Here is a 22,309-nt window from a genome sequence, read left to right as displayed (position 1 = left end):
ATTTTGAAATACCTTCATACTGTTTAGTGCATTTTAGGGAAAATGTCAGTGGTGGAATTCATTTGATTCATGCTGATTTGGCAGAATTGATACCTAATTTTATGCTGATTTCAGTGAATAGGTTGTTAAAATGGCTTTTCTCATTCCTAAGGTGGACACTTGGGCAGTCTCCCAATGTGGAAATTATAAATTTACATTCCTTACTCTTTTTTAATGTTCATCTACACAACAGCATTTTCTTAGTGCCTGTAGTAATGCCCATAGGTGAAAAAAAATTAATGAAACTATCCTTGTAATATTTATTTATTCATTTCTTAAAGTTCATTATACTTTTGGTGAAATACTACAATTTATTTCCCTCATTTTTTTTTACTTCAGTAAACAAATATATAATGTAAAGAGAAAAACTGAAAAATAGCCAGAGGGTGACAAGTTATCATTTGTTTCTGCTTTGTTTTGTATCCCCAATTCCCCAGAGATATTATGAGTGCTCTAAATGATAAGACCAATAGGAAACATTGGCCAATGGAAATATAGATTTCAAGGATTATCTTATTGCCTATTTCAGAAGCCATGGAAGCAGAAGAACAAAAGAGAGTTAGACTAAGTAGAATGAGTTTTGGTTCTGCATATGTTCCAACATTGGCTGTTGTAGTCACGTGTCTGCTTTTACTCCTTAAGGATACATTACTTACTGTGAGTAATATAATCTAGTTTTGTGTATCTTTTTTATTGTTCTAATTTGATTATTAAATGCATGAAATATTAAACTACCTTTATGTATATCTTTTTGTATACTTAAAATGGTCATTAGAGCAGAGAACTGGCTGTTAATTTATTTGAATCCCACCACTAGAAAGTGTTGTTTTATGACTAAGTTTTTTTTCTCTTTTATGAAGATATATGTGATATGAATGGGTTCAAAGTTTTGACTCCATGAGACTTTCAATTTGCATCAAAATTTTATCAGAGATTTTCTCTCTATTTGGAACTTTGAAAGGACAATAAGAATGGAAAATTTCGAGAGTCACAACGAAACAAGTTTTGACTTCGGAGGTCAATAATCTTCCTAGTACATGGATCTGGTCATGATGCCTACTCAAAATCAATACAAAGCAAATGACCTGGATTGAGAGACAGGGAATCTGCCTAGGTATAAGTGTGTGTTCAACCTGTGGCCTATGGACTGCATGCAACCCTCACATGGCATTATTAAATTTTATTATTATATTCATTGGTAATATGGGTACATTTTAGGCATAAATATATATTAAATTTTTATGTGTTCTTTGAAAAGTTTTGGGTGGTGCAGTCCAGAAGGTCTAAAAGGTTAGACACAGATGGTAGAGGAAGGGCTTTGCATTCATGCCTTAAAAAGTTGGATTGAAGAAACTGCAGATGTTTGTTCTAGAAGAGAAGAGTTAGAGGATCACATGATAGCTCTTTTCAAGTATTTTAAGAGCTGCCTTACAGAAGGAATACACTTGTTTCACTTGGTCACAGAGGACGGGCCTCAGAGAAATAGGAAAATTGAAAAGCTGGTAAATATGGACTTGAAGGAAACAAACTTCCTAAAAATTAAGACTTCATCAAAGTGGGATGGATTACTTGAAAGAAAGTGGGATCCTCCTTATTTGATATCTACAAGCAAAGGTTGTTTCCTTTTCCATGTATGAGTTTGACTAGATCAGAACTGTCCAATCTTATTTTTTTTTAATATTTCAAGGCAATGGGGTAAAGTGGCTTGCTCAAGGCTAGGTAATTATTAAGTGTCTGAGGTCGGATTTGAACCCAGGTGCTCCTGACTCCAAGGCTGGCGCTCTATTCAACTGCGCCACCTAGCCACCCCTCAATCTTACTTTTAAAAGTTTTTTATTGAAACAATGGACAATATATTTTGATTTTCCATTTTATTGTGGTAGCTTGGCTTTGTTTACTAAAGCATTTAAGTAACCCCACATGTGAACTAGTATGCAGGTTGCATTTTGGACAGCCCTGGACTAGATGGTTTTTGAGATCCTATTTTGAAGCTCTGTGATTCTACATAGCCTTTGTTCTGCCACTTCCTCTGTGACACTGAGAAATCATACATTCTTTTGGGGGTTCATCTTTTTCATCTATAAGATAAGAGTCCTCTAAATCTATGATATTAGGAAACTTCAGCTCCACATTGAGTAAAATATACATAGATTGGCATTGAGAACCATCTATAAATTGATTCTCATCTACCTTTCTAGCCTTTTTTTTTCATTCTACTGACTTTTAGCTGCATTATATCACAGTCAAACTTTTGTTACCTATTCCTGCCTGTCCTCTTCTTTGTGCATTCTTTCAGGCTCTCTCCAGTTGATTAACTCAGGAACCTCTTTTTCCATAAAGTTTCACTTTTCCTACTAGCAAATGGTAATTAATAATGAATCCCTCCCATATTTTCTTTATATTTTGTAGCAGTGGAAAGAACATTGATTCTGGAGTCAAAGAATTTGAGCTTAAATCCTACCTCTTATACTTCCTACATATGGGAGATCAGGCAGGTCCCCTGACTTCCTTGTATCTTCCTTGTACCCCAATCATAAAATTAAGAGGTTGTACCAGGTGGTCTTTGAAGTTCCTTCTAGCCTATGAGCTATTTCTGTTCCCTATGGCATTCAGCCCAGTATCATATTTATTTATGTACTTGTTAGGTGACTCCTAGTATATTCTGAGTACCATTAGAGAAGAAACTTTGTATGTTTGTCTTTGCACATAGTAAATGCTTAATAAATATTTGTTGAATTAAACTGTGGAAGTTGCAGGGAGAAAGTCTTAGGCTTAATATAAGAAAAATCTCCCCAGCTATCAAGTGTTAGGTTCTATGCAAACTAAGACATTTAATTTTTTTGGTTTTGTATCCCCAGCACCTGGTACATCAGATGTTTAATCAATGCATATTGAATAAATGAGTAAATAAACAGTAAATAATCTGAGTTCTTCAGAAATAGAAAGAATTATCTTGGGAAGTCTTAGAACAGGGATTGGCTAATAACTTGTTAGGCAGATTTTAGAGGAAATTTTTATTTATTTGTTTGTTTTTTAAGTATGAGTAGAACTACGGTTTTCATCTAGAATACCTTCCAACTCTGAAATGCCATGAGTCTGAGGTTGTATTCTAGACTCTGCTTTGTGACTTTAGGAATGTAAACTGTGAAACTCACTTGTCTTATCTGTATAATAAAGATTATAATTCCCATGAAATTCAATTGAAATTTTCAAAAGGCTCAGTAATAATTGATAAAAAATTAAAAGATAGAATATCTATATAATATACTCAATAAATCTACAAAATAAAGAAATAAGAAGCAAAATAGTATGCAAAATCTCTAGCCTTTGAGAAGATAGAATTGTCACAATCTAACACATTGAAATACAAACATTATTTTGTGTTTGCTGTTTACCTTACAGACCTATCTAGTTTCAATACTTTGTCCCTGTTTTCTTTCTGTCTTCCTTTTATGTTATTAAAATATAATAAATATATGCATTAATAGATGTACATATTTATAAACAGTTCTAATTATGCTTATTTGGTATCATTTCATATTCCATATTTGCTTGTATGCTTCTTAATTATATTTCTCAGTCAATCAACAAGCATCTATTTATTATACTATGATATTATGTATGTGTATATATATATATATATATATATATCTGTCTGTGTGTATATGTGTGTTTGTGTGTGTATACATTTGTAGTTTCAGTGTGGAAAACTCCATTCAACAATATAGATCAACAAGTCATCCTTAACTTCTAATCTTCTGGAATTGCCTTTGGCTCTTGAGAGGTTATTGGATTTAGTCACGTTCACACAGCCAGTATTCGTTGGAAGTAGAATTTGAACGTGGCTCTTCCTGATTCCAAGACTGGCTTGGTATCTGCAGTCTTGCCTCTCTAAATTAATGTACCATAATTTGTTCAGTCATTCTGCACTATTGGACTTGTAGAATGTTTCTTGGGAGGCAATGAGTATACCCTTACTAGAGAGATTGTTTTAATCAGAGGCTTTGCTTTCAAGTTAACATTCTAATTGTGGAGGCAACATGCAAACAGTTATGAACAAACAAAATAACAGGAAGTAAGAGGTGATCTTAGAAGGAGGACAATAGTATTACGGAGCTTCAGAAAGTTTTTTGTTGAAGCAAATTTTTAACTGAGGTATTAAATGTTCTAGGAGAAATAGGAACAAAGTTTTGTGAGAGTCAAGCTTGTGACTCAGAAAATGTGAGGGGGGAAAATAAAAGACCCTTCACTGACATTTATTTGTGAGAATTAGACCCCATAGTTCTAGCACATGTTTCATAATTGGGGTTAATATAATCAGGGTTTTCAGGAGCTAGTGATTATACACACCTCATGGTGTGAGGGCATGAATGTCTGTGAATGTATCTTGGGGTAGAGGGCTGGTTGTTGGGAGAAGCCCAACTTTAAATCAAAGGGGGTTTCAATGGGAACCAAATTAAATTGGAAACTTTTTTTTTGCAAGGCAATAGGGTTAAGTTACTTGCCCAAGGTCATACAGTTAAGTAATTTTTAATTGTCTGAGGCTGAATTTGATATCAAGTACCCCTATCTCCAAGGCTAGTGCTCTATCCACTGCACCACCCAGCTGCCCCTGGAAACCTTTTCTTGATCTCATTTTCCCTCTTCCACCCCTTGCTCACTTAAATAGTCCTTGTGCACCCACTTCCATAATGAAATCCCTTTAGACTCAGGTCTGGTGTCACTACTTCTATGAAACCTTCGCTAATTCTATCTCAGAGCTCTTCCTTTACAAATCTTATATTCCTCTCTATCACATTCAAACTTGTTTTTTAAAGATTTTTGTGTATATATCTTATCAACTATTCCTCACCATTACCACAGCCACCATCTCCATTACTAGATAGATTTACATACATAATCTCTGGTAAGGTAAGTAATAGTATTATACCCATTTTTCATGTTAGGAAACTGAGAGTCAAAAAAGTCAAAGTGATTTGCTCAGAGTCATACAGAGTTAAGTGAGAATTTAGATGAGTTATAAGTAGAAAATAGTACTGGCACTGGAGTCAGGGAGGCCTGCATTCAAACCACCTTTCAGATTTTATTCCCAGCACCAAGTACAGTGCCCTGTACATATGAAGCATACAAATGTTAGATCAAACTAAACTGACTGTCTGATTTTGTCAAATGACATTTGCCACTAGCTCACTCTGTAATATTGAGTAAATCATTCTCCCTTTCAGGGCTTTAGTTTCCTTATCTATAAAATCAAGGCAGGGATGGGGGCAGGGAGGGTGGATTCCATGATTTTTAATGACCTCTTATAGTTGCCATTCTGACTACTGCTGACTAGTTTTGTGATTTGGTACAAATTCTTCCACTCTCTTAGCCTCAGTTTCTTTACTTGTAAAACAGGGTTGTCCAACTTTAGGCTATCTTAGGACTGCATAAAAAATAAAATAATAATTATTCAAGGACCACACCCCTAATAAAAAATAAAGTACACTAACATAATAGTTAATTTATAATCTTTCCTCAGTTAGGTTTAGCAAGTGCTAGGAAAAGTCATGGTACTTCTAACTTCTTAGAAAGTGGGAGAATGTGCATCATCAATGGGACAGGTGAAGGCATAAAGCATGAAAGCAAACACAAAACAACAAAGCAACAACACAACATCATAAAGGGAGGTGCATACAGAGTAGTCTGCATTGTACAGACAATGCATCCCACAGATTGATTGGAAATTCCATGGGATATATTCTTTTCAGAATACTGCTTAAAACCACCCAAGAAAATTAACATCAATGAGATTATATATTAGTGATGGAATTAAAAAAATACAATTTGCATTCCATGCAAATTATATTTTTTTGCTTGTGAAAATTAAAACCCACAGGCAGGGTTGCAAGAAAATACACTGTGGGCTGCATGTGACCCATGGACCATATTTTGAATAGTCCTGCTGTAAAATGAGGTTGAGCTTTGGGGTCACGTTTGGTAATAGAAACTATGTGAATCATTCCCAAATTTCACTTAAACTTAATAAATCAACTGCATGATACAAAAGGACATCTGAGAGTGTCTCTTCCATAATCATTGATTTGGTTATATTGTCAGCCAAAATCTATCCTTGTGGTATAAGATATGTTTGTGGGAATCTGTGTGCTTTGTGTTGAGGTAGCTGTTATAATGTAGAAAGCCTATGCTCTGCTGAACAGATAATCCATTGTGAGTCATTCAGTACCTTTAATTGTTAAGCCAATGCCAGTTCACAGAATCTTAAGGAGAGAGAGAGAGGGAAAAAGTTGATGATTTTCAAAAGTAAAATTTCCAATCCTCTCAATTTGTCTCTTTTCCCAGGGGGGAAGATATAATAGAGAATAGGATCATAGTATTTAGACTGGGAGAAATCTTAGAAATCATCTAGAACAGGGTTTCTTAACCTTTTTGTGGGTCATGAACTTCTTTTCCAGAACAATGTTTTCATTTTTAAGTTATAATTGAAGGAAATATTGAATTTCAATTTACAAAAATTTCAGGTTAACAAAAATAAGGATGAACTATTTTCCCATCTGAAGTTCACAGTTCCCCACTGCCTCAGTCTCACAGGTTTCCCTCCACCCTGCCACCCCCCACCCCCCCATACACACACCACCACTACATGATTATGGTCTCTTAAGAAAGCCTGATCTAGGTCTAGCTCTTCATTTTACAGATAATGACAAAGCTAAAGTCAAAAAAGACTAAGGTGACTTGTCCAAGTAGCTAGTTAAGGATAGGGTTGGAATTTAAACTCCACTCTTTGTTCTCACATTCCAATAGTACTTATAATTAGCAACTTTATCTGTGATTGGGACTCAGACTACAATAATAATAGAGAATCTCCCAAAGTTCCTGAGCCTCTTTTTCTGAGGGGCTCAAAGGGAGCGAGAGACTCAGGGCTCATATCATTTGCTTCTTAGAGCTTGTCTTTGATCTTTTTTGGATTGTGCTTTATTCTTTGTGCAGTGGCAGTAGGGCAGATCAGAGAAATTCTTGATCTGATTCCAAGGAGTAATTTGTAAGCACAGTTAGCTCTCAGAGCTCTGACACGTATCCTGGATTGCTCAGGTACACGGGAGACCAAACCACCTCATTCCGTCTTTGCAGAGCAGTTACTAAAGAAGTCCCAGAGCTCCCTTCATGCTTTGAATGGGCTTCTGCTTTTCCCCACACTTGCCACTGAAATAGTCACAAGATATCAGAATGCAGGGAGCATCTTTCCCCCAAGGGAGAGAATGAAACCGGCAGGGAATTCTGATGTTCATTCTTGTGCCAGCTTACTCAGAGTGAGATTGAATTTCCTTCTGCCTCTGGGTCTGAGGTGCCCCAGCTGATTTGTGTGGCTGCCTTATCCCCTTTCCCAGTGGGGCAACCTGAGAGGGAATTGCAATTCTTACCCAATTCCAATCTCTCTGCTGTCATGTGTATTTCTTTATTTTGAGGCAGTAGAAGATATCTCTCTGTGTATGTGTGAGTTGGTGTTGAAAAATAGGGAAATGAGACAACTGAGATTCTAGGGCTAGGGAAAGGTTAATACCTAGGCTTACCACCTGTTCCTAAACACCTCTGCACTCCATCTAGCTGCCAGCAGCAGTAGGCCCCTGGAAGCAGGAGCCTTCAAGTCTCTACCCTTCTGCTTCTGAGGACTTCAGTACTATTCTTCTCCAAAAAGACTTTAGCTCTGTTCAAATCCTTCTTCAATTTCTTCTTCTGGCTTTGTGGTCATTGAATGTTCCAATAGAATCTCATCCCCACCAAGTCTCACTAGCAAACTGCAGAAAATTTTTGGGTGCTGGACTAGTGATGGACTGATGGGTCTACTTATCTGAGGACAAGTCTGACTAAGTAGAGAAAGACTTGATTGTAGAAAGGTTGACCACCAAGAGGTGGATTTATTTTTAGTCCTAGGAATTCATATAGCTAGATAGAACAGTGGGAGGGAAAGAAGGAAGGAGGGAAGGAAGGAAGGAAGGAAGGAAGGAAGGAAGGAAGGAAGGAAGGAAGGAAGGAAGGAAGGAAGGAAGGAAGGAAGGAAGGGAGGGAGGGAGGGAGGGAGGAGGGTTTATTTAGAACCTTGGTATATGAATGAGCCAGGCACTATGCCAAACACTTGATAAATATTATCTCAATCAATTTTCACAGTAGCCCTGGGAAATTAATTTTATTATTATCTTTATTTTACAATTAAGAAAACTAAGGTAGACAGTATGTAAATGACTTGCCCAGGATCACACATCTAGTAAGTTCAAGGTCAGCTTTAGACTCATATCCAATATTCTATCAGCTATGCCTCCCAGCTGCCTCAAGAGCTAGAGTTGAAGTGAGAAAGCCTGAATTCAAACTCAGCCTTACTATTTACAAGCTGCATGATCCTGGGAAAGTGACTTAACTTCTGTCTGTCTCATTTTTCTCATCTATGAAATGAAGTTAGTAATATCATCTAAATGCCCAAGATATTATTAGAATTATAAAATAATATTTCTAAATAGATTTGCAAACCTCAAGCATTCTAAAAATACTAGCTATTATCATTGTCCATTTAGAATAGGATTTAATTTGCATTGGTGGGGGAGTTGTCCAACATGATGACATCACAGATATTTCAAAATATGGAAGTATCACTGAGGGTACATTTTCCTTTTGATTTCATGCATATTCTCACTGGCTGTGATCATACCCCAGAAAACTAACTTTTAGAGGGTGGAGTCATTAGACATTTCACTCCAAATGTAAGACTCATTCAGTGCCTTGGGCTTACAGGACCCATCCTTGGCTACCAGATGTCAGGATTACCTTGACCTTCCCTTTTATAAACTCTGGGGTCTTTGTCTCCTCAGATCAAGAGGATTTGAAATTTCTTTATTAAACAGTGAATTCCAGAATATTCTGTTCCTAAATCATAAACAATGGAAGTTCTGCAGTTGGAACTTTTACCTCCAGACTTTTGACTTTCCTTGTCATTTGCCATTATGATTTCTATCATCTATGCTAGTCTCACCACTATGTCTCACTGGGAAAAAAAATACACACCCACATTGTCAGAAATCAAAGCATTGGGTAAGATTAAAATGCAAATGTTATAGTTAACTTTTCAAAGTGCATTTAATACTTTTGACTATCTGAGGAAATATAATTTTATAACCCCATGAAATGAGTGCCACCCAGACCCTTCAGTAAATGCCTAAAAACCTTATTAAATAAATCTCATGGCAGTTACAACTGCAGGAAGAGTTGCTCCTGTGATTTGGAAACCAGTCTGGGATGAGGGCTTATTATTAAAGAATCATCTCTAATACTTAGTTTCCTTCTTTGAAAGTGATGACTAGTGGTAGAGAATCTCTAAAAGGGAGATGACCCAATCCCAATTCATTAGAATAGTGTTAATCAATGCATTTATGATGCATCTACCATGTTTTAGGTCTACACCAAACACTAAGGATACAAATGCAAAAGGAAAACAGACTCTGCCCTTAAAGAAACTTGATTCTTGTTCTTCATTATTGAAGAAGACCAAAATGGCATCATTATATCTAAGACAAAAATGTAAAGGAACTTACATTCTACTGGGGACATAACTTTTGTTTGTTTGTTTTGCGTAAAAGAACATTTTTATTCACCGAACTGGAGAGTTTGTATGATAGAGTGGAGATGTGCTACATTTGAAGTCAGAGGTCATGGGTTCAAAGCCCAAATCCCTAATAGACATAACACGTTTACTAATATTACACTGAAGAGATCTTGTAAGTCTTGGAATCATCCCAGATTGTCTTAGTACTCTAAGAACTATTCATTCTGGATCTGTGCAGTTAGTGTTTTGTATTGACTACTGGAGAATATCGTGGATGACCTTTGAGTATTCTATTATTTGAAAAGCAAGACAATGCATTTCCATCCCCTCCCCCAAATGCTGCATAAGTACCCAGTGATGGACTCATATCATCAAGTACATGAATGACCAGAAAATATGGAGGGATGGTCCCAAGAGGTGAGTAGACTCAGACACTAGACTAATTCTCAGCTAATATTAAACAGAACCAGAGGAAAACCTTTAGCTGATTGGGTGGATGTTTCATGGAGGATTGATAGAAAAATAGACAAAAATTGTATAGACTGAGAAGGTGCAGAGTGGATGCCATTTGTGTTAGGGGAGAAGTCCCCTCACCTTGTGTTCACATTATATCAGGAATGGAAGCTCCCTAAGGATGGGGACTGGTGGTTGTTTTTTGTGGGTTTTCTGTGAAGTTTTTTGGTATTTCCATCACCTAGGGCCTGTGCATTGTTGATGATTGAAATAGTTGTTGAATTCAATGAGTATAGGGTATGATTGATATGGATAGACAGATCAAATTTTAACCACCAAAACTCTATTATTTTAACAGCCAAGGCTTTTGCATAGGGTAAAAATTAGACCTATGTTCAGTAGCTTCCTCAGTTCCAATAGAGTAGACATGACTTTTTCCTGAAGCTGAATATATACAGAGATGCAAAGGGTGGGAGGTAACAGTCCTGTAAATATATCTCATAGTCTATCTCTGTCTCTCTCTCTGTGTCTCTTCTCTATCCCTCTGTCTCTCTGTTTGTCTCTCTCTGTCAGTCTCTCTGTCTATTTCTTTCTTTCCATATCTCTGTCTGCCTTATTTCTCTCCTTCCCTCTCTCCTTCTCTTCCTCTATTGTACCCTTTCTTTCAATTTTCTCCTTGTTTCAGTTAACTGTCCTAGAATGGAATATTAGTCCATGCTGCTGTCAATGATCTTTCTAGGAATTAAGACACCTTCCTTATTCCTTTCTTGGCCCTTAGGCTTTGTGTTCCCTTTAATCTTCTGCCTCAATGTTATGGAGAAGAACCCCATTTTTCTTCTCACCAAAGGATTACTAGTGCCTTTCTCTCCTATTCATTTGAATCTCTCTGTTGGCTCTATTTTATTCTTTTATGTAGGTTTTTTTTCAAATCTCCCTTTTCCATGATAAGCTAAACCATTGATGCTCAATTTCATTTTTATACCATTTTCCCACATGTACATTGGGTGTTACTACCATAGTATTGCTCCTGGGAATTAGATAATAAAGACAATAAATCTTTTTCATAAGTTAAATCTACTATTTTTAACTCAATAAGACATCTGATTCAAGAAAGCATTTTTGGAAAACAGTGTGTCACAATGGCTATAAGGATGGACTTGTAGTCAAAAAGACCTGACTTAAATTTTCTTTCTGATGTATATTAGCTAGGTGACCTTAGAGAAGTCATTCAGGGGTGGCTAGGTGGCACAGTGGATAGAACGCCAGCCCTGGAGTCAGGAGTACCTGAGTTCAAATGTGACCTTAGACACTTAATAATTACCTAGCTGTGTGGCCTTTGGGCAAGCCACTTAACCCCATTTGCCTTGCAAAAACCTAAAAAACAAGTCATTCAACCTTTATGTGCTCCTAAGCAACCTCTAAGATTTTAAATGACAGATGAGCTACCAGTTTGCATTGGGGTAGGGAATTTCTATGTTCATGAAAGCATGGAATGTTTTTGGATCTGGCCAAGGTCATAGAATCATAGAGTTAGAACTGGAAGAAAACTTAGAGACCCTCAGAGCCAATCTCTTCATGTTACAGATAAAGAAACTGAGTCTCAGGGAGGCTAAATGACTACCCAGAAACATATAGCTAAAATCATCTGAGGTGGGATTTGAATCCAAAGTCCTTTCCAATATCCATATCAGGGTCTTATCTATTATATACTATGTTGCCTCTTACTATGCCACGTGTGGATGAATAGACTGTTCAATTATTCCTCTAGACAGATAATTTTACATTTGGAAGAGAACTTAAAGATCATTTGGACCAATTCCTCATTTTTTTCAGAAAATGTAGCCCCAGAGAGAGGGGCTACTTCTTTCCTTCCCTCCCCCCCACTCTCTCTTTCTGTCTGTCTGTCTGTCTGTCTCTCTAACTCTTTATCTCTGTTTCTGTCTGTCTGTCTAGTTTCTCTTCTAATTATATAGAGAACTTATCTGGAATTCCAGATCCAAAGGTATAGGATGAAATAACACAAAGGAGAATATTCATTGAAGGATTCCTCCCTCCCTGCCTTTCTCCCTTTTCCCCCCTTTTCCCCTTCCTTCCTTCCTTCCTTCCTTCCTTCCTTCCTTCCTTCCTTCCTTCCTTCCTTCCTTCCTCTCTCTCTCTCTCTCTCTCTCTCTCTCTCTCTCTCTCTCTCTCTCTCTCTCTCTTTCAGCCACTTGCAGGTTTGATTCCTACACTGATTGGCATGAAAGGTTTTACTCACCCAATCAATTTTTTCTCTACTCTGGTTTTATTTACTCTTCCATAGGTAGCCTGGTGACTTTCTTCTCCTGGACAACCAGACTTAGCTTGTATACCCAATAAGCTTTAGCCCTGAACTCTTGAACTCAATTGATACACCAGTCTCAGTCTTCCCTAGCAGAAGGGATTACAGGCCTGTACCACCACATTCAATACAAGTTCATTTTGAGGTCTCCTAGATTATATTAAAAGAATTGGGTCCAAATCCTTTAGGTCCTTGGATTTCTCATTCAGGATGCTTTCCATGACATCATACTGCCTTTCAAAAGTAGAGATCTATTAATATTATAAGTGATAACTAAATTCTTTTTAGATTTTTCAAGGCAATGGGGTTAAGTGGCTTGCCCAAAGGCCACACAGCTAGGTAATTATTAAGTGTCTGAGGTCAGATTTGTACCCAGGTACTCCTGACTCCAAGGCTGGTGTTCTATCCACTGCACCACCTAGCCACTCCCATGATAACTAAATTTAATGAATTTGTATGTGCCACTGGAAAACCCTGGATAATTTCTATTCAGCTACATAAACATTTTGACACGTGGAACATATATGGATCACCAGAGATGATCACAGGCCTAACAAGAATACAGAAAAGAAATCCTTCAATGGATATTCCTCTTTTGCTGTTTTCATTCTTTGCCTTTTGGACCTAGGATTAAAGAAAAGTGCTCTATATGGTCAGAAGAGAAACAAATATTATTGAAGCATCTCTTTTAAGTTTATGGGACATTTTATTAGGTCATTCTCTGATAATTATATGGCTTGGGCAGCAGTTTGTTAAGTTTCCATGATAATTTTCAAGGCAGGGGGCAATAAACTCTCTTGGGCTTGGAAATGTTGGTATAATCCTCCTTGTTTTAATGAAACCACTCGATTTTTAGTTCTAAGTGACAGAATGCACATTAAGAGTATAATTGGCAATATGGGCAATGCTGCTTTCAGGGACTGCTCTATGAGCACCATTTTAATATATCTTACCCTTTTCCTTTATAGCAGTGACAGTTTTCAAAATCCTTTGGATGGTCCTCCCAGGAAATGCCATATTACCTAGAATGAGACCAGATGGGAATGGACATACTCTAAATAGTAAATCAATATTTTCTTCTCTGAGACCTTGAGAGAATCATAGAATTAGAGTTAACGGGGACCTTCTAGGTCATCTACTCCAACCCTTTCATTTTACAAATTAGAAAACTGAATCCCAGAGATCTTCAGTGACTTGCCCAAAGTCACATAGGAAGGATAGTAGAAAAGCTGAAATTCAAATTCAAGGTTCTCTGATTCCCAATTCAGTGCATCTTTTCACTGATGAACACATTTTTGAGCTGTAATTAGTTAGGATGAGTTTTAAAGCACAATTTGCAACATTTGATCAAATGTCTAGTGCTGACCTGGTAAGAATTTGTATTAGTCAAGGTTGAACTGTTTTAACAAATGTGGCTTTTCTAATGGAATCAGGCAGAATATAAGAAGAGATGGTCTATGTTTCAGCAAATTGTCAAGGTTTTCTTGACCTTTGAAGCTGTAGCAAATGTTATTGTACCAGCTTCACTCTCTCCTTCAACTTAAAATTAACCTGGCAAGTTCATGGATATGGCAAAAGCCTTGATCATGATATGAAGCTTATAGTATTCTATTGCATTGGGAAAGATTGTAGATTCCCAGAACCAATAAAGGGGGACTCCCACAGTCCTATGACAGTGGTGAAATTCTTCCAAAAGTCCTCTTTCCTAAAACACTGATGAAGAAGAGTGAGCTGTTTATGGTGAATCAGATTTGATAATGCATTTTAAACAGGTAAATATCCAACGATTTGTGGAATCATGCAGAAAGCACCATATTATTCCAAGCGGGAAGGCTAACCCAAATCTTGGTAGACTGCCAACTAGCTGAATAAAATTGCTAATGAAATAACACCAGTTACAAAATGGGCCTACTATCAACTTGGGAGAGTGCTTTTCTGGCTCCAGGCCCAGATTTTGCTAGCACAAGGTCACTGATTGGACCCTTAGAGCCTGAGTAGCTCCTGGCATCCGTGGCTTCCCCTCCCACTCATTTTGCCTTGAACGTGATCTTTTCCTTTTGCTACTATTTACTATTCTTCTATTTTTTCCAATGATATGTTTGTGTTTCTTTTTTTTCCAGAGAGGAGAAATTTCATCAAGTTCAAGGTTCCTGTTGTTTTTTTCTGTAGTTCACACATCTAGCACAGTGTCTCTTCTTCCTCCCTCTTCTGCCTTCCCCCATAGAATTGAAGATGACTGTGTTGCATTTGAATTAAAACCAAATGAGTTAATCATCACTTTAAAATTAAGGTGTCATTTGTAAATGCTTTATTCATAATTAATGAAATGATTTCTACTTGAAGCAATATCCTTTATTTGTGCATGATAAAGTAAGTTATGAAAAGCAATAGAGGAAAACCTTAGCGGATAAGGGTGTGTTCATTTCTTCCCAAATATTGTTCCCAAATATATCTTGCAGAAAAGTTACCGTGCAAATGTCTAAGGGGATAGCGGAATCAATTACTCATTAGGGCATAAAGTGACATATGAGGAAGTCTTTAATAATAAATAATAAGATAACATTGTTAATACTAATGATGATCATGTACTTTTCCAATGGTCCATTAATAATAAATGCTATCATTAATACAATGAATAATAAAGTATTTCAATTAGTCATTTGCAGATATCACCCAGGAAGCTGTAGAACAAAGAACCAGGGCTGAGCCTACACTGGCCCCTGAGCTATCCATGCAAAAGTAGGTAGACTGTAAAGGAAAATAGACATTTTGATCTTTTCATCAAAAACCCAAGACCCTGAATTATAAGAGAATGTTGTGTGTTTTGTTGACTATTACCTTCAATTTAGGGGAAAAAAAACCCATTATCTTATTATGTAATTTTGCTATCTCAAATACTTTACTTTTCTTTCTTATAAGAATATGATTTCTCTCTCATCAAATTCAACTGAAATCAATGTATACCATGGAAACAATGTAAAAACTAACAGAATGCCTTCTGTGGGGAGTGAGGGTAGGGAAGCAAGAATAGGGGAAAGAATTGTAAAACTCAAAATAAATAAAATCATTCTAAAAAGAAATAAACTGTCTTTTGATTTTACATCACAATTATTTATGAATATATTTTATATTGACTCCCCATGCAGCAAATGAGTATTTTCTTTGTACAAGTAAAACATATATGGCAAAACCACAGATCTAGTCACCTGTTTATGTATCTGACAGTGTGTGCAGCATTCTACACCAATAATCCCTGCCTCTCTACTGAATGGAGGGAGGTACTTCCTCATATTTTCTCTGAAACCAAGAATGGTCATTATACTCAGTGTTTGGTTTTATTTAACAATTCTTTTCATTTACATTATATATATATATATACATATATATATACATATATGTATATATATATGTATATATATATATATATACACATATAGCCACACATTTATGCATACATATATTGTGTGTATATATATAGTTTCTGTTTACTTTACTCCTTATCTATTTATATAAATTATAAAAGTAAGTTTTAGAGTTGTTTGACAACTTTTCTGCTATCTACAAAACTACCCCCCAACCACATGTGACAAATTGTTTTCAAAAGTGAAGGGCATGATTTCTATTTTCTGTTGTTAGAGTAGAGATGATATACACCCTTCTATTTTTGAAGCAGGAAAGATTGATAGTAGGTATTAAAGAACCCCAGGAATCAAAGTTATCCCTGAAATGGCACTGTAGAATACACCCTTAACAACTTAAGCATTATTGTTAGGGAGTGTGTATTCATTTATGGCATAGATTCCAAATGTCAGCTCTTCAAACTTTCATTTACTTCCTAACCATCCATTAGGCTGCTTTGAAATTCCTTCCCCTCCCCATGAAAGTCTCCAAAATCAACCTTAATTTTCCATTATTTATATTTTAATAATATTTTTAAAAAGGTATACTATAAATATAAATAAACAATAAATATAAATATGCCCTGTAGGGTCAAGGAATGGTTTCTGTGTCATGATATCAAATAAAGTATGGGGACAGAAGAAGAAGCAATGAAGATTCTGGTCCCAAATCTGCTATGACCTTGTTTTTGAGCTTAAGAAAACTCTTTTCCCCTCTCTAGTCCTTAGGTTCCTTGAATTAAAAGATTTTTTTAAAATTTTGTAATCTGTTTCTAAAGGTGTTCAATGGATTCTATCAAGGACTATTTTATCTTCTTGTACAGGCATCTTAGGGCAATTTTTCATGATAATTTCCTGCATGATATTGCCCCAGCTCTTTTTGTGCTCGTGGCTTTCAGGTAGACCAATAATTGATAAATTATCTCTTCTGGAACTATTTTCCAGGTCTGTTATTTTTTCTAAGAGGTACTTTACATTTTCTTCTATTTTTTTCATCCTTTTAGTTTTTTTGGATGGAATCTTGGAATGTCATAGAGTCATTAGTTTCCATTCCTCCAATCTTATTTTTAGGGTTTTATTTTCTTCAGTTAGCTTTTTTGTTTTCTTTTCTAGTTGGTTAAGCTTACTTTTAAAGGAGTTGATTTATTTCCATTTTACCAATTTTGCTTTTAAAGTTAGCATTGTTTTTTCAGTCAATTTTTCATAATTTTCCTACATGAATCTCATTTCTTTTCTCCATTTTTCTTCTCTTCTTTCATTTTTAAAATCCTTTTTGAACTCTTGTAAGAAATCTTTTTGGATTTGAGCTCAGTGCAAAAAACCCCTTTGAGGCTTCACAGGTAGGTACTGTATAATGGTGTTTTTAGCATTCTTATCTGATTAGAAGTTTATTATGGTTAGTGTTTTTTCTTGTTTTTTTCCTTGCTCATTTTGTTGGTTAAGCTCTACTTCTGGGGCAAGGAGGGCACAATCCCAAGCATTTTGTGCTAGGGTCTATGGCTGTGCCTATGAGGCTTGAACTTTGTCTTCCAAGCTGGTGTGGAAATTGGCATTGCTCTCACTGAGCAATGAGCCCAGACCTAAGCTGCTCTTTGGCTTAGTGCTTCCTAGGAATTTTCAGCTCTCTCTGTTTCCCTGGGCTATGCTCCTCTTTTATCTCTGTAAGGTAGACCTTTAACTGAAATTCCACCATAATATATTGAGTTGAGAATTTGTTTCCTCTATGTTTTTGTGGGCCTGTCACTTTAAGATCTGTTTAGAGGTTTGATTTAAAGTTTCAGGAAAAGCTCCAGGAGCTTCCTAGCTTCATGCTGCCATCTTGGTTCTGTCCCCCAGAAGTTAGATGATTTTTTTAAAAAATTAATTTTATTGATATCTTTTCTTTTTGCAGCATCAAGCTTTCCCCCTCATTTTCATCTCCATTTGAGCCATTCCATATAACTAATATCATTTTTAGGGGTTTTTTGGCAATGCAATGGGGTTAAGTGACTTGCCCAAGGTCACACAGCTAGGTAATTAAGTGTCTGAGTTCAGATTTGAAATCAGATCCTCCTGACTCCAGGCTGGTGCTCTATTTGCTGTGCCACCTAACTGCCCCAACAAATACTATTTTAAAGAAAAACAAACAAGAGGAAGGAAAGAAACAAGCAATTATTAACTGCCAACTATGTGCCAGGGATTTTGATAAACAGTTTACAAATATTATCACATTTGATTCTCACAACCACTTAAGGAAGTAGGTGGTATTATTACTCCTGTTTGAGGGGCAGTTAGGTGATGCAGTGGACAGAGTATGGAACCTGGAGTCAGGAAGACCTGAGTTCAAATCCGACTTTAAATACTAGCCATATGATCCTGGGCAAATAGTTTAATCCTGTTTGCCTCAGTTTCCTCAATTGTAAAATGAACTGGAGAAGAAAATGGCAAACCATTATATTAGTTTTGCCAAGAAAAACCTTAATAGGGTCATGAAGAGTCCAACACCTGAAATGGTTCATTAATAACAACAAGAAATTTTACAGTTGAGAAAACTAAGGCAGACAGAAGTCAAGGGCCTTTCCCAGGATCATAAAGTGAGTAAAAGTTTGAGGCTAACCTTGAAGGAAGAAAAGTGGGGGGAATCAACAAAATGGTTCAATACTTTGAAAAACTCTGAAAATATACCCAATGTACCCCAGCTATAGATCTCTCATCTCTACAAGGGGAGGGGGGTTATTTTTCGTATCCCTTCTTTGGGGGCATACTGGTTCTTTGAAATGTTGCAACATTAATTTTTAATGATTTTGTGTGGTTGTTCTTTTCATTTAGATTGTTGAATTTGACTTTTCAAATGTTGCAACCAGCTCTGAAATTGTACGTAACAATGGGTTAATTTGGTTAAAGAAAGTGCAGCCATCTGTGAATCAAAAGAATGCCTGGGACTTAAACTGCTGTGAACTTGTTTTATATCAGCATCTCAGAGTTCTAAGGTATGTGAGACTAGGACAAGGTTGGTACAAACACTGATATCAGACAGCAACACTAAAAGGAGTCTCTCCTATTCCATTTCCTACCTGTAACCATGATGGGAACAATAATGATTTTATTAGATCAATTTAAACAGGTGAGAGAACCACAAGCTTAATCCTGGAAGAATCCCTAAAGGCCAACAAACTCAATCTCTTGATTTTACAGAAAAAGAAACTTAGACTTAGGTTAAGTGACTTTCCCAGGATCATGCAGGTAGCAAATGTCTTGAGGAAGGAAGGATTTGAACCTAGGTTATTCTGTCTCCAGGAAACCATTCTAGAATCTCAGGTTCATTAATCTTGTTCCGTTTCGTTTCTTTATTTCTCAGCTATGTAAAGAATGGGGGGGGGGGGAATTGAAGTTCTCAAGGGATGCTAATGAAGTAACTGTGTCTTTAAGAAAAGATTGACTGGCTGAGCCAAAGTTGAGTTAATTTGTCTTTAAGGACAGTAGACTGGAAACAGTCTGGGGAGAGGAAAGAGGAGAATGGAGAGAACTTGGGCTGAGTTTAAACAGGGAGAACCCTTGGTATAGCCCAAAGAACCCTTGATTAGGGGTTAAGTAGACTTGGAATTTAGTCAAAGCTTTGTTACTGAATTACTCTCTTTATAATTTGGAATATTTTTTTCTCCTTGAGCCTCAGTTTCTTTCTGAGCAAAATAAGGACATTATATAAAAGATCTTAAAAGACCTTTCTAGTAACAAGGTGATATGATATGATGTCTGTTCAAAACTATTACAGGGCAAGAGGGGCTGTAGCCAGGTGCAGAGAGCAGTAAAGAGGAGGGTGGAGGCCAACATATGTTGGGCTTAGAGTGAGTACAGTAAATCCCCTCTCCCTCCCAAGCCAGACTGGCTACATGCCAAACCACTTGGTACTTCATTAATGTATGCTGGTGATCTCAGAGCACTGCAAGCAAGTAGAAGTGATCCTTATTTTTAGGGATGAGGCAATTCTACCACAGGGATATTGGTTACCATCTAAGGCAGGCATTAAGACTAAGACTTTTTCCTTTTTTTCATGGACCCCCCTTGATAGACTGGTAAAGACTGTGCACCCCCTCAAAAATAATGTTTTTAGATAATTGAAGGAAATGCTAAATTTCCTTCAATAAAATGAAAATAAAGAAGTAATTTTTTTTTTTTTTTTTACTGAAATACAGACTGCTCCCCCCACCCCCCACCACAATCTACCCAAGGGGCCCAGGCTACGAATGCTCAATATAAGACAACTAGCATTAAGGTGATCCATAAGAAATAAAAGGATTTAGGTCTGAATTCAGGAGAACTCTGTTGGTTTACTTTGTCACAACTGAATCTGTGGTCCCATTTCTGAATCCTAGTTCTAGAAGAGAATCAGTCACCTACCCTGTCACAAGACCAGTTTTGGTGCTAGTGATAGCTAAACTTTCAAAGTGTGCAAGGCTGCCAGTGTGAATGCCTGCTCTGGGGATCTAAACAGAGGGATGGTTATTTAGGACTGTGATGAGTGTAAGAAAACACATTGTTCAATTTTCTCATTTTTTGGATGGAGAAGGGAAGGGATTTGTTTAAAGACACACAGGGCACTTAAGTAGCAAAGTGACATTTCCAACCCAGGAGGTTCAAATTCAAATTCAGGCCTACTCCACCCAACATTAGCTGCAAGCTCCTTGAGAGAAGGGATTAAAGTTTGCCTTTCTTTCCCCCCCAACATTAGCACAGTACTTGGAACCTGGGAAGCACTTAATATATCCTTGTTGATTAATAACTGACATCATCATTCTCAGTCAAATACATACTGAGCAAACATACCTAAATAAGTATTCTTTTTTTTCTTTTAAAAGGAAAGGACAAAGAATAAAAACAAAACCAAAAATAAAATGGAGAGGGCAAATTTAAATGACATTAAGTAGGTACACACCTTACATCATGATTGACTATATACCCAAATGTATATATATATCTCAGGTTGAGACATTTCATATCATTATACATATATACTTATATCATATATATATATGATATATGAATTTATATATGAATGAAAGTTCAAGAAATATTTGATAAGTAGATACTATATGGAGAGCACTATTCTGAGAACTAGGAGAGAAACAAAGTTTGAGTAAGATTCTTGTCTTCTGGGAGCTTTCTGGGCTTTGGAGATTAAAATACAAATGCAAAAATAAAATATTACTGCCCTCTGAAAACTGAGGCTTAGAAAGCATCAGTAACTAGCTTACTTGCCTAGAGTCCTATAAGTAGTGAGCAAGAAGTAGAGTGGGATTCAAAAGCAGATTCTCTAACTTGGAGTCTAAAACTCTTTCCAAGTTACCTTTAAAATTTTGTTTGTTCCTTTACAAGTGGACACTGTGGTGTGCTGTTTCTCAGGGAGTAAAGATTGTTTTCCTTAGAAACCTACACACACAGACATAGACACAGACACACAGACACACAGACACACACACACACACACACACATACACACACACACACACACACACACACAGACACACAAAATATCATGACTCTGACAATGACCTCCTTGGCCAAGCAGAAATGAGAATATGCTTTGGAACTCAAAACTGGAAAGAATTCATCAGGTTGAACTAAAATTTTAAAAAAAGACGCAGACTTGTTCCCTCAATTTTCTGGATGCAGCTCTTGTCCAGTGACATCATATGCATCTGCACTAAGACCCTGGGGAGAGTGGTAGAGGAAAGGAAAGGAAATACTGGAGATATGGAGGGTAGAAGTTGAAGGAAAATAATAGAACACTGGCAGCATTTTGGAAAAGAGCTTAAGAGCAAGTAGCCCCTGGTCATTAGGAGCTTGGTCCAGGACAGGTATAGTCTCTTCTGGATCTCAGCCCAGACAGGAGGGCAGGAGACTTTCTATCTACCCCAACCTCCCCCCCTTCCTGTCCCAGTCCAATATCTCTGTCTGAGTGCTTTGGCATTTCAGTATGAGGCGCCAACAAATGCCCCTTCTGAATAGAAATGAACGGATGCATTTCTCTCTTGCAGCTCATCAGTTGTATGTAGAGCTCATCCTCTGCCCCCTGGTGCCAGTGGAGACATCCCCAGGAAAGAGTAATGGTAGGACCTTCTCCACTTAGAGCTTCTCGCTCTCTCTAGCAAATTTAGAAAATCTTTTAACCCAACACCATTAAGCTGTCATGCCCCATACCTTTCCCTCTCCTCCTTGCTATTCATTACCAAATGGGCTGTGTTTAAGCATGAGCTCTCTGACTTCTTCCTCCCAACTAAGCCACTGGTCCAACCACATGGCAGACTCTGAGCTCATGCACATTATGATCAATTATTTATACTCAAAAATGATTCCTCTTAGAGTAGGGATTAAAATTAAAAAAAAAAGAAAAAGCTTTGACCTGAGCTTGGATACTGTTTTCTGGGACAAGGGGGATGAGGGTGGGACTTACCTGGAATCCTATGTCCAGTTCTGGTTCAACTATCAATTTACCAATTCAAGACAGCATGGAACAAATGATAGAGTATT

General features: G+C 36.9%; 1 long non-coding RNA gene across 1 annotated transcript in view; it reads right to left on the bottom strand.

Moving 5' to 3' along the window:
* The window catches only part of LOC141504984 (uncharacterized), a 39,459-nt gene extending 23,707 nt beyond the window's left edge, over positions 1-15,752 (bottom strand). The window contains exon 1 of the long non-coding RNA XR_012473522.1: positions 13,358-15,752. This is a non-coding gene — a long non-coding RNA (uncharacterized LOC141504984). The remainder of the gene's footprint in view (positions 1-13,357) is intronic.
* Between the last annotated feature and the right edge of the window lie 6,557 nt (positions 15,753-22,309).

Source organism: Macrotis lagotis, chromosome 1 (genome assembly GCF_037893015.1).
Source record: "Macrotis lagotis isolate mMagLag1 chromosome 1, bilby.v1.9.chrom.fasta, whole genome shotgun sequence".
Classification (NCBI taxonomy): domain Eukaryota; kingdom Metazoa; phylum Chordata; class Mammalia; order Peramelemorphia; family Peramelidae; genus Macrotis; species Macrotis lagotis.
The sequence above is the reverse complement of the archived record's forward strand: the minus strand, read 5'-3'. Positions and strand labels throughout refer to the sequence as shown.